Source organism: Oncorhynchus kisutch, linkage group LG6 (genome assembly GCF_002021735.2).
Source record: "Oncorhynchus kisutch isolate 150728-3 linkage group LG6, Okis_V2, whole genome shotgun sequence".
Classification (NCBI taxonomy): Eukaryota; Metazoa; Chordata; class Actinopteri; order Salmoniformes; family Salmonidae; genus Oncorhynchus; species Oncorhynchus kisutch.
The window spans coordinates 63,868,221-63,883,076 of record NC_034179.2 but is presented as its reverse complement, the minus strand read 5'-3'; the positions used below and the strand labels follow the sequence as shown (position 1 = coordinate 63,883,076).

The window sequence follows — 14,856 nt, the reverse complement described above, 5'->3', positions numbered from 1 at the left end:
CTGATTCTGTACATTTTACTTCTGTAAAGACTAGACCTTCTACTGAAGAGCCTGTTTGAACTGTTTGTCAATGAGTTTTATTCTGACCACCTGAGTCAAAGGACAAGTCCATGCATTAAGCACACATTATCCATATCAAGTCTCCAATGACATGTTGCAAATAAAAACTGGTTTGTCAAAGCGCTGTGAGCAGGGTTCGAACCTTCGCGGGGAAACCCCATTGGATTTCAAGTCCAACGCCTTAACCACTCGGCCATCACAGCTTGCTACAATAAAAAACAAATCCTTAACCAGTCGGCTATCTGATTCTGTAGATTTTACTTCGGTAAAGACTAGACTTTCTACTGAAGAGCCTATTTGAAATGTTTGTCAAGGAAAAAATATTCTGAGCACTTGAATCAAAGGACAAGTCCATGTATTAAGCACATTATCCATATCATGTCACCTAGGATATGTTAAAAAGCAAAACTGGTTTGCCATAGCGCTGTGAGCAGGGTTCGAACCTGCGCGGGGAGAACCCATTGGATTTCTAGTCCAACGCCTTAACCTCTCGGCCATCGGAGCTCCTCCTGTTACATACAGACCCTTAACCAGTCCGCTATCTCGTTCTGTCCATTTTACCTCTAAAGTGAGCAGTTTATTGCTATTGAAGAGCCTACTTGAAACGTTTGTCGTGGAAGATCAATTCTGAGCACTTGAATCAAAGGACATGTCCAAGCATTATCCATATCAAGTCCCCAATGACATGTTACTAATAAAGACTGGATTGTCAAAGCTCTGCTCGCAGGGTTCAAACCTGCACTGGTCAACCCCAATGGATTTTGAGTCCAAAAATTTAACCATTCTGCAATCACAGCTTTCTGAGTTACCTCACACAAGGACAAAAGTATCCAAATTCAACTGCCTAGTTGCATTTTTTTTCAAGCAAAGTAAAAAAAAAAAAAGCAATTTTCTAAGCACTTCAATCGTTGGACGAGCACATAAAGTAAGGACAATTTAAATTCAAAGGAGATAGAACCAATTGTTAAAGGTCTACTTAATCATCACCCAGTAAGCAGAGTTGAACACTGTACAGGGAGAATACATTGGACTTCAATTACAATGCTTAAAACACTTAGCCATCAAAGCAGTAGGAATCTAAGGAAATTGATGAGGAGAAAGCAGAAGTGGGCTATATGCTTCAAGCAAGTTAAGAACATGGGTGGGGAGACCACATTGAAATTCAGGTCCAACATCTAAAGAACTCGGCCATTGCAGCTGTTGGAAGGCAAGTAAAGGGATTGGGACTTGGAAACAGACATCATTGGTGAAAAATGGTAAACTTGATGGCACAACATTTTGATCTTATTGCTCCAAGTAACCTCGGTCCTTTCCAAAGCTGTGAATGTTGGAAGTTTAATGTGCAAGTCAAAAAACTATGTGCAGAGAATGTACAAGTGGACTATTCACTGAGAATAAGATTTTAAAAGGAGCAGAGAGACCCAATGGGGTTTCAAGTCTGAGGACATACCCACATGGCTCTCAGAAATTCCATAATAAATCTAATACAAACAACAGTACTGAAGAGACTATTTTAACTGTTTGCCAATGGAGATATACTCTGAGCACCTGAATCAAAAGACAAGTCCATGCATTAAGCACACATTATCCATATCAAGTCTCCAATGACATGTTGCAAATAAAGACTGGTTTGTCAAAGCGCTGTGAGGAGGGTTCGAACCTGCGCGGGGAGAACCCATTGGATTTCTAGTCCAAAGCAATTTACCACTCGGCAATCGCAGCTAACTATGTTAAGAAACAGTCCTTACCCAGTCGGGCTATCTGATTCTGTACATTTTACTTCTGTAAAGACTAGACCTTCTACTGAAGAGCCTGTTTGAACTGTTTGTCAAGGAGTTTTATTCTGACCACCTGAGTCAAAGGACAAGTCCATGCATTAAGCACACATTATCCATATCAAGTCTACAATGACATGTTGCAAATAAAGACTGGTTTGTCAAAGCGCTGTGAGCAGGGTTCGAATCTGCGCGGGGAGAACCCATTGGATTTCTAGTCCAACGCAATTTACCACTCGGCAATCGCAGCTCGCTATGTTAAGAAACAGTCCTTACCCAGTCGGGCTATCTGATTCTGTACATTTTACTTCTGTAAAGACTAGACCTTCTACTGAAGAGCCTGTTTGAACTGTTTGTCAAGGAGTTTTATTCTGACCACCTGAGTCAAAGGACAAGTCCATGTATTAAGCACATTATCCATATCATGTCACCTAGGATATGTTAAAAAGGAAAACTGGTTTGCCAAAGCGCTGTGAGCAGGGTTCGAACCTGCGCGGGGAGAACCCATTGGATTTCTAGTCCAACGCAATTTACCACTAGGCAATCGCAGCTAGCTATGTTAAGAAACAGTCCTTACCCAGTCGGGCTATCTGATTCTGTACATTTTACTTCTGTGAAGACTAGACCTTCTACTGAAGAGCCTGTTTGAACTGTTTGTCAAGGAGTTTTATTCTGACCACCTGAGTCAAAGGACAAGTCCATGCATTAAGCACACATTATCCATATCAAGTCTCCAATGACATGTTGCAAATAAAGACTGGTTTGTCAAAGCGCTGTGAGGAGGGTTCGAACCTGCGCGGGGAGAACCCATTGGATTTCTAGTCCAACGCAATTTACCACTCGGAAATCGCAGCTAGCTATGTTAAGAAACAGTCCTTACCCAGTCGGGCTATCTGATTCTGTACATTTTACTTCTGTAAAGACTAGACCTTCTATTGAAGAGCCTGTTTGAACTGTTTGTCAAGGAGTTTTATTCTGACCACCTGAGTCAAAGGACAAGTCCATGCATTAAGCACACATTATCCATATCAAGTCTCCAATGACATGTTGCAAATAAAAACTGGTTTGTCAAAGCGCTGTGAGCAGGGTTCGATCCTGCGCAGGGAAACCCCATTGGATTTCAAGTCCAACGCCTTAACCACTCGGCCATCACAGCTTGCTATGATAAAAAACAAATCCTTAACCAGTCGGCTATCTGATTCTGTAGATTTTACTTCGGTAAAGACTAGACTTTCTACTGAAGAGCCTATTTGAAATGTTTGTCAAGGAAAAAATATTCTGAGCACTTGAATCAAAGGACAAGTCCATGTATTAAGCACATTATCCATATCATGTCACCTAGGATATGTTAAAAAGGAAAACTGGTTTGCCATAGCGCTGTGAGCAGGGTTCGAACATGCGCGGGGAGACCCCATTGGATTTCGAGTCCAACGCCTTAACCTCTCGGCCATCGCAGCTCCTCCTGTCACTTACAGACCCTTAACCAGTCCGCTATCTCGTTCTGTCCATTTTACCTCTAAAGTGAGCAGTTTATTGCTATTGAAGAGCCTACTTGAAACGTTTGTCGTGGAAGATCAATTCTGAGCACTTGAATCAAAGGACATGTCCAAGCATTATCCATATCAAGTCCCCAATGACATGTTACAAATAAAGACTGGATTGTCAAAGCGCTGCTCGCAGGGTTCAAACCTGCACTGGTCAACCCCAATGGATTTTGAGTCCAAAAATTTTACCATTCTGCAATCACAGCTTTCTGAGTTACCTCACACAAGGACAAAAGTATCCAAATTCAACTGCCTAGTTGCATTTTTTTTCAAGCAAAGTAAAAAAAAAAAAGCTATTTTCTAAGCACTTCAATTGTTGGACGAGCACATAAAGTAAGGACAATTTAAATTCAAAGGAGATAGACCCAATTGTTAAAGGTCTACTTTATCATCACCCAGTAAGCAGAGTTGAACACTGTACAGGGAGAATACATTGGACTTCAATTACAATGCTTAAAACACTTAGCCATCAAAGCAGTAGGAATCTAAGGAAATTGATGAGGAGAAAGCAGAAGTGGGCTATATGCTTCAAGCAAGTTAAGAACATGGGTGGGGAGACCACATTGAAATTCAGGTCCAACATCTAAAGAACTCGGCCATTGCAGCTGTTGGAAGGCAAGTAAAGGGATTGGGACTTGGAAACAGACATCATTGGTGAAAAATGGTAAACTTGATGGCACAACATTTTGATCTTTTTGCTCCAAGTAACCTCGGTCCTTTCCAAAGCTGTGAATGTTGGAAGTTTAATGTGCAAGTCAAAAAACTATGTGCAGAGAATGTACAAGTGGACTATTCACTGATAATAAGATTTAAAAAGGAGCAGAGAGACCCAATGGGGTTTCAAGTCTGAGGACATACCCACATGGCTCTCAGAAATTCCATAATAAATCTAATACAAACAACAGTACTGAAGAGACTATTTGAACTGTTTGCCAATGGAGATATACTCTGAGACCTGAATCAAAAGACAAGTCCATGCATTAAGCACACATTATCCATATCAAGTCTCCAATGACATGTTGCAAATAAAGACTGGTTTGTCAAAGCGCTTCGAGGAGGGATCGAACCTGCGCGGGGAGAACCCATTGGATTTCTAGTCCAACGCAATTTACCACTCGGCAATCGCAGCTAGCTATGTTAAGAAAAAGTCCTTACCCAGTCGGGATATCTGATTCTGTACATTTTACTTCTGTAAAGACTAGACCTTCTACTGAAGAGCCTGTTTGAACTGTTTGTCAAGGATTTTTATTCTGACCACCTGAGTCAAAGGACAAGTCCATGCATTAAGCACACATTATCCATATCAAGTCTCCAATGACATGTTGCAAATAAAAACTGGTTTGTCAAAGCGCTGTGAGCAGGGTTCGAACCTGCGCAGGGAAACCCCATTGGATTTCAAGTACAACGCCTTAACCACTCGCCCATCAAAGCTTGCTCAGATAAAAAACAAATCCTTAACCAGTCGGCTATCTGATTCTGTAGATTTTACTTCGGTAAAGACTAGACTTTCTACTGAAGAGCCTATTTGAAATGTTTGTCAAGGAAAAAATATTCTGAGCACTTGAATCAAAGGACAAGTCCATGAATTAAGCACATTATCCATATCATGTCACCTAGGATATGTTAAAAGGAAAACTAGTTTGAATTACCGCTGTGAGCAGGGTTCGAACCTGCGCGGGGAGACCCCATTGGATTTCAAGTCCAACGCCTTAACCTCTCGGCCATCGCAGCTTCTCCTGATACTTACAGACCCTTAACCAGTCCGCTATCTCGTTCTGTCCATTTTACCTCTAAAGTGAGCAGATTATTGCTATTGAAGAGCCTACTTGAAACGTTTGTCATGGAAGATCAATTCTGAGCACTTGAATCAAAGGACATGTCCAAGCATTATCCATATCAAGTCCCCAATGACATGTTACAAATAAAGACTGGATTGTCAAAGCGCTGCTCGCAGGGTTCAAACCTGCACTGGTCAACCCCAATGGATTTTGAGTCCAAAAATGTTACCATTCTGCAATCACAGCTTTCTGAGTTACCTCACACAAGGACAAAAGTATCCAAATTCAACTGCCTAGTTGCATTTTTTTTCAAGCAAAGTAAAAAAATAAAAAGCAATTTTCTAAGCACTTCAATCGTTGGACGAGCACATAAAGTAAGGACAATTTAAATTCAAAGGAGATAGACCCAATTGTTAAAGGTCTACATTATCATCACCCAGTAAGCAGAGTTGAACACTGTACAGGGAGAATACATTGGACTTCAATTACAATGCTTAAAACACTTAGCCATCAAAGCAGTAGGAATCTAAGGAAATTGATGAGGAGAAAGCAGAAGTGGGCTATATGCTTCAAGCAAGTTAAGAACATGGGTGGGGAGACCACATTGAAATTCAGGTCCAACATCTAAAGAACTCGGCCATTGCAGCTGTTGGAAGGCAAGTAAAGGGATTGGGACTTGGAAACAGACATCATTGGTGAAAAATGGTAAACTTGATGGCACAACATTTTGATCTTATTGCTCCAAGTAACCTCGGTCCTTTCCAAAGCTGTGAATGTTGGAAGTTTAATGTGCAAGTCAAAAAACTATGTGCAGAGAATGTACAAGTGGACTATTCACTGAGAATAAGATTTTAAAAGGAGCAGAGAGACCCAATGGGGTTTCAAGTCTGAGGACATACCCACATGGCTCTCAGAAATTCCATAATAAATCTAATACAAACAACAGTACTGAAGAGACTATTTGAACTGTTTGCCAATGGAGATATACTCTGAGACCTGAATCAAAAGACAAGTCCATGCATTAAGCACACATTATCCATATCAAGTCTCCAATGACATGTTGCAAATAAAGACTGGTTTGTCAAAGCGCTTCGAGGAGGGATCGAACCTGCGCGGGGAGAACCCATTGGATTTCTAGTCCAACGCAATTTACCACTCGGCAATCGCAGCTAGCTATGTTAAGAAAAAGTCCTTACCCAGTCGGGATATCTGATTCTGTACATTTTACTTCTGTAAAGACTAGACCTTCTACTGAAGAGCCTGTTTGAACTGTTTGTCAAGGATTTTTATTCTGACCACCTGAGTCAAAGGACAAGTCCATGCATTAAGCACACATTATCCATATCAAGTCTCCAATGACATGTTGCAAATAAAAACTGGTTTGTCAAAGCGCTGTGAGCAGGGTTCGAACCTGCGCAGGGAAACCCCATTGGATTTCAAGTACAACGCCTTAACCACTCGCCCATCAAAGCTTGCTCAGATAAAAAACAAATCCTTAACCAGTCGGCTATCTGATTCTGTAGATTTTATTTCGGTAAAGACTAGACTTTCTACTGAAGAGCCTATTTGAAATGTTTGTCAAGGAAAAAATATTCTGAGCACTTGAATCAAAGGACAAGTCCATGTATTAAGCACATTATCCATATCATGTCACCTAGGATATGTTAAAAGGAAAACTAGTTTGAATTACCGCTGTGAGCAGGGTTCGAACCTGCGCGGGGAGACCCCATTGGATTTCAAGTCCAACGCCTTAACCTCTCGGCCATCGCAGCTTCTCCTGATACTTACAGACCCTTAACCAGTCCGCTATCTCGTTCTGTCCATTTTACCTCTAAAGTGAGCAGATTATTGCTATTGAAGAGCCTACTTGAAACGTTTGTCATGGAAGATCAATTCTGAGCACTTGAATCAAAGGACATGTCCAAGCATTATCCATATCAAGTCCCCAATGACATGTTACAAATAAAGACTGGATTGTCAAAGCGCTGCTCGCAGGGTTCAAACCTGCACTGGTCAACCCCAATGGATTTTGAGTCCAAAAATGTTACCATTCTGCAATCACAGCTTTCTGAGTTACCTCACACAAGGACAAAAGTATCCAAATTCAACTGCCTAGTTGCATTTTTTTTCAAGCAAAGTAAAAAAATAAAAAGCAATTTTCTAAGCACTTCAATCGTTGGACGAGCACATAAAGTAAGGACAATTTAAATTCAAAGGAGATAGACCCAATTGTTAAAGGTCTACATTATCATCACCCAGTAAGCAGAGTTGAACACTGTACAGGGAGAATACATTGGACTTCAATTACAATGCTTAAAACACTTAGCCATCAAAGCAGTAGGAATCTAAGGAAATTGATGAGGAGAAAGCAGAAGTGGGCTATATGCTTCAAGCAAGTTAAGAACATGGGTGGGGAGACCACATTGAAATTCAGGTCCAACATCTAAAGAACTCGGCCATTGCAGCTGTTGGAAGGCAAGTAAAGGGATTGGGACTTGGAAACAGACATCATTGGTGAAAAATGGTAAACTTGATGGCACAACATTTTGATCTTATTGCTCCAAGTAACCTCGGTCCTTTCCAAAGCTGTGAATGTTGGAAGTTTAATGTGCAAGTCAAAAAACTATGTGCAGAGAATGTACAAGTGGACTATTCACTGAGAATAAGATTTTAAAAGGAGCAGAGAGACCCAATGGGGTTTCAAGTCTGAGGACATACCCACATGGCTCTCAGAAATTCCATAATAAATCTAATACAAACAACAGTACTGAAGAGACTATTTGAACTGTTTGCCAATGGAGATATACTCTGAGACCTGAATCAAAAGACAAGTCCATGCATTAAGCACACATTATCCATATCAAGTCTCCAATGACATGTTGCAAATAAAGACTGGTTTGTCAAAGCGCTTCGAGGAGGGATGGAACCTGCGCGGGGAGAACCCATTGGATTTCTAGTCCAACGCAATTTACCACTCGGCAATCGCAGCTAGCTATGTTAAGAAACAGTCCTTACCCAGTTGGGATATCTGATTCTGTACATTTTACTTCTGTAAAGACTAGACCTTCTACTGAAGAGCCTGTTTGAACTGTTTGTCAAGGAGTTTTATTCTGACCACCTGAGTCAAAGGACAAGTCCATGCATTAAGCACACATTATCCATATCAAGTCTCCAATGACATGTTGCAAATAAAAACTGGTTTGTCAAAGCGCTGTGAGCAGGGTTCGAACCTGCGCAGGGAAACCCCATTGGATTTCAAGTCCAACGCCTTAACCACTCGGCCATCACAGCTTGCTACGATAAAAAACAAATCCTTAACCAGTCGGCTATCTGATTCTGTAGATTTTACTTCGGTAAAGACTAGACTTTCTACTGAAGAGCTTATTTGAAATGTTTGTCAAGGAAAAAATATTCTGAGCACTTGAATCAAAGGACAAGTCCATGTATTAAGCACATTATCCATATCATGTCACCTAGGATATGTTAAAAAGGAAAACTGGTTTGCCATAGCGCTGTGAGCAGGGTTCGAACCTGCGCGGGGAGACCCCATTGGATTTCGAGTCCAACGCCTTACCCTCTCGGCCATCGCAGCTCCTCCTGTCACTTACAGACCCTTAACCAGTCCGCTATCTCGTTCTGTCCATTTTACCTCTAAAGTGAGCAGTTTATTGCTATTGAAGAGCCTACTTGAAACGTTTGTCGTGGAAGATCAATTCTGAGCACTTGAATCAAAGGACATGTCCAAGCATTATCCATATCAAGTCCCCAATGACATGTTACAAATAAAGACTGGATTGTCAAAGTGCTGCTCGCAGGGTTCAAACCTGCACTGGTCAACCCCAATGGATTTTGAGTCCAAAAAATTTACCATTCTGCAATCACAGCTTTCTGAGTTACCTCACACAAGGACAAAAGTATCCAAATTCAACTGCCTAGTTGCATTTTTTTTCAAGCAAAGTAAAAAAAAAAAGCTATTTTCTAAGCACTTCAATTGTTGGACGAGCACATAAAGTAAGGACAATTTAAATTCAAAGGAGATAGACCCAATTGTTAAAGGTCTACTTTATCATCACCCAGTAAGCAGAGTTGAACACTGTACAGGGAGAATACATTGGACTTCAATTACAATGCTTAAAACACTTAGCCATCAAAGCAGTAGGAATCTAAGGAAATTGATGAGGAGAAAGCAGAAGTGGGCTATATGCTTCAAGCAAGTTAAGAACATGGGTGGGGAGACCACATTGAAATTCAGGTCCAACATCTAAAGAACTCGGCCATTGCAGCTGTTGGAAGGCAAGTAAAGGGATTGGGACTTGGAAACAGACATCATTGGTGAAAAATGGTAAACTTGATGGCACAACATTTTGATCTTATTGCTCCAAGTAACCTCGGTCCTTTCCAAAGCTGTGAATGTTGGAAGTTTAATGTGCAAGTCAAAAAACTATGTGCAGAGAATGTACAAGTGGACTATTCACTGAGAATAAGATTTTAAAAGGAGCAGAGAGACCCAATGGGGTTTCAAGTCTGAGGACATACCCACATGGCTCTCAGAAATTCCATAATAAATCTAATACAAACAACAGTACTGAAGAGACTATTTGAACTGTTTGCCAATGGAGATATACTCTCAGACCTGAATCAAAAGAAAAGTCCATGCATTAAGCACACATTATCCATATCAAGTCTCCAATGACATGTTGCAAATAAAGACTGGTTTGTCAAAGCGCTTCGAGGAGGGATCGAACCTGCGCGGGGAGAACCCATTGGATTTCTAGTCCAACGCAATTTACCACTCGGCAATCGCAGCTAGCTATGTTAAGAAACAGTCCTTACCCAGTTGGGATATCTGATTCTGTACATTTTACTTCTGTAAAGACTAGACCTTCTACTGAAGAGCCTGTTTGAACTGTTTGTCAAGGAGTTTTATTCTGACCACCTGAGTCAAAGGACAAGTCCATGCATTAAGCACACATTATCCATATCAAGTCTCCAATGACATGTTGCAAATAAAAACTGGTTTGTCAAAGCGCTGTGAGCAGGGTTCGAACCTGCGCAGGGAAACCCCATTGGATTTCAAGTCCAACGCCTTAACCACTCGGCCATCACAGCTTGCTACGATAAAAAACAAATCCTTAACCAGTCGGCTATCTGATTCTGTAGATTTTACTTCGGTAAAGACTAGACTTTCTACTGAAGAGCTTATTTGAAATGTTTGTCAAGGAAAAAATATTCTGAGCACTTGAATCAAAGGACAAGTCCATGTATTAAGCACATTATCCATATCATGTCACCTAGGATATGTTAAAAAGGAAAACTGGTTTGCCATAGCGCTGTGAGTAGGGTTCGAACCTGCGCGGGGAGACCCCATTGGATTTCAAGTCCAACGCCTTACCCTCTCGGCCATCGCAGCTCCTCCTGTCACTTACAGACCCTTAACCAGTCCGCTATCTCGTTCTGTCCATTTTACCTCTAAAGTGAGCAGTTTATTGCTATTGAAGAGCCTACTTGAAACGTTTGTCGTGGAAGATCAATTCTGAGCACTTGAATCAAAGGACATGTCCAAGCATTATCCATATCAAGTCCCCAATGACATGTTACAAATAAAGACTGGATTGTCAAAGTGCTGCTCGCAGGGTTCAAACCTGCACTGGTCAACCCCAATGGATTTTGAGTCCAAAAAATTTACCATTCTGCAATCACAGCTTTCTGAGTTACCTCACACAAGGACAAAAGTATCCAAATTCAACTGCCTAGTTGCATTTTTTTTCAAGCAAAGTAAAAAAATAAAAAGCAATTTTCTAAGCACTTCAATCATTGGACGAGCACATAAAGTAAGGACAATTTAAATTCAAAGGAGATAGACCCAATTGTTAAAGGTCTACTTCATCATCACCCAGTAAGCAGAGTTGAACACTGTACAGGGAGAATACATTGGACTTCAATTACAATGCTTAAACCACTTAGCCATCAAAGCAGTAGGAATCTAAGGAAATTGATGAGGAGAAAGGAGAAGTGGGCTATATGCTTCAAGCAAGTTAAGAACATGGGTAGGGAGACCACATTGAAATTCAGGTCCAACATCTAAAGATCTCGGCCATTGCAGCTGTTGGAAGGCAAGTAAAGGGATTGGGACTTGGAAACAGACATCATTGGTGAAAAATGGTAAACTTGATGGCACAACATTTTGATCTTATTGCTCCAAGTAACCTCGGTCCTTTCCAAAGCTGTGAATGTTGGAAGTTTAATGTGCAAGTCAAAAAACTATGTGCAGAGAATGTACAAGTGGACTATTCACTGAGAATAAGATTTTAAAAGGAGCAGAGAGACCCAATGGGGTTTCAAGTCTGAGGACATACCCACATGGCTCTCAGAAATTCCATAATAAATCTAATACAAACAACAGTACTGAAGAGACTATTTGAACTGTTTGCCAATGGAGATATACTCTGAGACCTGAATCAAAAGACAAGTCCATGCATTAAGCACACATTATCCATATCAAGTCTCCAATGACATGTTGCAAATAAAGACTGGTTTGTCAAAGCGCTTCGAGGAGGGATCGAACCTGCGCGGGGAGAACCCATTGGATTTCTAGTCCAACGCAATTTACCACTCGGCAATCGCAGCTAGCTATGTTAAGAAACAGTCCTTACCCAGTTGGGATATCTGATTCTGTACATTTTACTTCTGTAAAGACTAGACCTTCTACTGAAGAGCCTGTTTGAACTGTTTGTCAAGGAGTTTTATTCTGACCACCTGAGTCAAAGGACAAGTCCATGCATTAAGCACACATTATCCATATCAAGTCTCCAATGACATGTTGCAAATAAAAACTGGTTTGTCAAAGCGCTGTGAGCAGGGTTCGAACCTGCGCAGGGAAACCCCATTGGATTTCAAGTCCAACGCCTTAACCACTCGGCCATCACAGCTTGCTACGATAAAAAACAAATCCTTAACCAGTCGGCTATCTGATTCTGTAGATTTTACTTCGGTAAAGACTAGACTTTCTACTGAAGAGCTTATTTGAAATGTTTGTCAAGGAAAAAATATTCTGAGCACTTGAATCAAAGGACAAGTCCATGTATTAAGCACATTATCCATATCATGTCACCTAGGATATGTTAAAAGGAAAACTGGTTTGCCATAGCGCTGTGAGCAGGGTTCGAACCTGCGCGGGGAGACCCCATTGGATTTCGAGTCCAACGCCTTACCCTCTCGGCCATCGCAGCTCCTCCTGTCACTTACAGACCCTTAACCAGTCCGCTATCTCGTTCTGTCCATTTTACCTCTAAAGTGAGCAGTTTATTGCTATTGAAGAGCCTACTTGAAACGTTTGTCGTGGAAGATCAATTCTGAGCACTTGAATCAAAGGACATGTCCAAGCATTATCCATATCAAGTCCCCAATGACATGTTACAAATAAAGACTGGATTGTCAAAGTGCTGCTCGCAGGGTTCAAACCTGCACTGGTCAACCCCAATGGATTTTGAGTCCAAAAAATTTACCATTCTGCAATCACAGCTTTCTGAGTTACCTCACACAAGGACAAAAGTATCCAAATTCAACTGCCTAGTTGCATTTTTTTTCAAGCAAAGTAAAAAAAAAAGCTATTTTCTAAGCACTTCAATTGTTGGACGAGCACATAAAGTAAGGACAATTTAAATTCAAAGGAGATAGACCCAATTGTTAAAGGTCTACTTTATCATCACCCAGTAAGCAGAGTTGAACACTGTACAGGGAGAATACATTGGACTTCAATTACAATGCTTAAAACACTTAGCCATCAAAGCAGTAGGAATCTAAGGAAATTGATGAGGAGAAAGCAGAAGTGGGCTATATGCTTCAAGCAAGTTAAGAACATGGGTGGGGAGACCACATTGAAATTCAGGTCCAACATCTAAAGAACTCGGCCATTGCAGCTGTTGGAAGGCAAGTAAAGGGATTGGGACTTGGAAACAGACATCATTGGTGAAAAATTGTAAACTTGATGGCACAACATTTTGATCTTATTGCTCCAAGTAACCTCGGTCCTTTCCAAAGCTGTGAATGTTGGAAGTTTAATGTGCAAGTCAAAAAACTATGTGCAGAGAATGTACAAGTGGACTATTCACTGAGAATAAGATTTTAAAAGGAGCAGAGAGACCCAATGGGGTTTCAAGTCTGAGGACATACCCACATGGCTCTCAGAAATTCCATAATAAATCTAATACAAACAACAGTACTGAAGAGACTATTTGAACTGTTTGCCAATGGAGATATACTCTGAGACCTGAATCAAAAGACTAATCCATGCATTAAGCACACATTATCCATATCAAGTCTCCAATGACATGTTGCAAATAAAGACTGGTTTGTCAAAGCGCTTCGAGGAGGGATCGAACCTGCGCGGGGAGAACCCATTGGATTTCTAGTCCAATGCAATTTACCATTCTGCAATCACAGCTTTCTGAGTTACCTCACACAAGGACAAAAGTATCCAAATTCAACTGCCTAGTTGCATTTTTTTTCAAGCAAAGTAAAAAAATATATATATATTTTAAGCACTTCAATTGTTGGACGAGCACATAAAGTAAGGACAATTTAAATTCAAAGGAGATAGACCCAATTGTTAAAGGTCTACTTTATCATCACCCAGTAAGCAGAGTTGAACACTGTACAGGGAGAATACATTGGACTTCAATTACAATGCTTAAAACACTTAGCCATCAAAGCAGTAGGAATCTAAGGAAATTGATGAGGAGAAAGCAGAAGTGGGCTATATGCTTCAAGCAAGTTAAGAACATGGGTGGGGAGACCACATTGAAATTCAGGTCCAACATCTAAAGAACTCGGCCATTGCAGCTGTTGGAAGGCAAGTAAAGGGATTGGGACTTGGAAACAGACATCATTGGTGAAAAATGGTCAACTTGATGGCACAACATTTTGATCTTATTGCTCCAAGTAACCTCGGTCCTTTCCAAAGCTGTGAATGTTGGAAGTTTAATGTGCAAGTCAAAAAACTATGTGCAGAGAATGTACAAGTGGACTATTCACTGAGAATAAGATTTTAAAAGGAGCAGAGAGACCCAATGGGGTTTCAAGTCTGAGGACATACCCACATGGCTCTCAGAAATTCCATAATAAATCTAATACAAACAACAGTACTGGAGAGACTATTTGAACTGTTTGCCAATGGAGATATACTCTGAGACCTGAATCAAAAGACAAGTCCATGCATTAAGCACACATTATCCATATCAAGTCTCCAATGACATGTTGCAAATAAAGACTGGTTTGTCAAAGCGCTTCGAGGAGGGATCGAACCTGCGCGGGGAGAACCCATTGGATTTCTAGTCCAACGCAATTTACCACTCGGCAATCGCAGCTAGCTATGTTAAGAAACAGTCCTTACCCAGTTGGGATATCTGATTCTGTACATTTTACTTCTGTAAAGACTAGACCTTCTACTGAAGAGCCTGTTTGAACTGTTTGTCAAGGAGTTTTATTCTGACCACCTGAGTCAAAGGACAAGTCCATGCATTAAGCACACATTATCCATATCAAGTCTCCAATGACATGTTGCAAATAAAAACTGGTTTGTCAAAGCGCTGTGAGCAGGGTTCGAACCTGCGCAGGGAAACCCCATTGGATTTCAAGTCCAACGCCTTAACCACTCGGCCATCACAGCTTGCTACGGTAAAAAACAAATCCTTAACCAGT

General features: G+C 40.9%; 16 non-coding genes across 16 annotated transcripts; all 16 read right to left on the bottom strand.

The window, feature by feature from the left end:
• Positions 1-181: 181 nt before the first annotated feature.
• On the bottom strand, positions 182-263 carry trnas-uga (transfer RNA serine (anticodon UGA)). Its single transcript has one exon. It is a non-coding gene; the product is annotated as a tRNA-Ser (tRNA).
• Positions 264-482: 219 nt separating this feature from the next.
• trnas-aga (transfer RNA serine (anticodon AGA)) lies at positions 483-564 on the bottom strand. Its single transcript has one exon. It is a non-coding gene; the product is annotated as a tRNA-Ser (tRNA).
• A 1,739-nt stretch (positions 565-2,303) lies between these two features.
• trnas-aga (transfer RNA serine (anticodon AGA)) lies at positions 2,304-2,386 on the bottom strand. The gene has a single exon. It is a non-coding gene; the product is annotated as a tRNA-Ser (tRNA).
• A 523-nt stretch (positions 2,387-2,909) lies between these two features.
• trnas-uga (transfer RNA serine (anticodon UGA)) lies at positions 2,910-2,991 on the bottom strand. The gene has a single exon. It is a non-coding gene; the product is annotated as a tRNA-Ser (tRNA).
• A 219-nt stretch (positions 2,992-3,210) lies between these two features.
• trnas-cga (transfer RNA serine (anticodon CGA)) lies at positions 3,211-3,292 on the bottom strand. The gene has a single exon. It is a non-coding gene; the product is annotated as a tRNA-Ser (tRNA).
• A 1,436-nt stretch (positions 3,293-4,728) lies between these two features.
• trnas-uga (transfer RNA serine (anticodon UGA)) lies at positions 4,729-4,810 on the bottom strand. Its single transcript has one exon. It is a non-coding gene; the product is annotated as a tRNA-Ser (tRNA).
• A 218-nt stretch (positions 4,811-5,028) lies between these two features.
• trnas-uga (transfer RNA serine (anticodon UGA)) lies at positions 5,029-5,110 on the bottom strand. Its single transcript has one exon. It is a non-coding gene; the product is annotated as a tRNA-Ser (tRNA).
• A 1,437-nt stretch (positions 5,111-6,547) lies between these two features.
• On the bottom strand, positions 6,548-6,629 carry trnas-uga (transfer RNA serine (anticodon UGA)). Its single transcript has one exon. It is a non-coding gene; the product is annotated as a tRNA-Ser (tRNA).
• Positions 6,630-6,847: 218 nt separating this feature from the next.
• On the bottom strand, positions 6,848-6,929 carry trnas-uga (transfer RNA serine (anticodon UGA)). Its single transcript has one exon. It is a non-coding gene; the product is annotated as a tRNA-Ser (tRNA).
• Positions 6,930-8,366: 1,437 nt separating this feature from the next.
• trnas-uga (transfer RNA serine (anticodon UGA)) lies at positions 8,367-8,448 on the bottom strand. The gene has a single exon. It is a non-coding gene; the product is annotated as a tRNA-Ser (tRNA).
• A 219-nt stretch (positions 8,449-8,667) lies between these two features.
• Positions 8,668-8,749, bottom strand: trnas-cga (transfer RNA serine (anticodon CGA)). Its single transcript has one exon. It is a non-coding gene; the product is annotated as a tRNA-Ser (tRNA).
• Positions 8,750-10,184: 1,435 nt separating this feature from the next.
• On the bottom strand, positions 10,185-10,266 carry trnas-uga (transfer RNA serine (anticodon UGA)). Its single transcript has one exon. It is a non-coding gene; the product is annotated as a tRNA-Ser (tRNA).
• A 219-nt stretch (positions 10,267-10,485) lies between these two features.
• On the bottom strand, positions 10,486-10,567 carry trnas-uga (transfer RNA serine (anticodon UGA)). Its single transcript has one exon. It is a non-coding gene; the product is annotated as a tRNA-Ser (tRNA).
• Positions 10,568-12,004: 1,437 nt separating this feature from the next.
• Positions 12,005-12,086, bottom strand: trnas-uga (transfer RNA serine (anticodon UGA)). The gene has a single exon. It is a non-coding gene; the product is annotated as a tRNA-Ser (tRNA).
• Positions 12,087-12,304: 218 nt separating this feature from the next.
• On the bottom strand, positions 12,305-12,386 carry trnas-cga (transfer RNA serine (anticodon CGA)). The gene has a single exon. It is a non-coding gene; the product is annotated as a tRNA-Ser (tRNA).
• Positions 12,387-14,742: 2,356 nt separating this feature from the next.
• On the bottom strand, positions 14,743-14,824 carry trnas-uga (transfer RNA serine (anticodon UGA)). Its single transcript has one exon. It is a non-coding gene; the product is annotated as a tRNA-Ser (tRNA).
• Between the last annotated feature and the right edge of the window lie 32 nt (positions 14,825-14,856).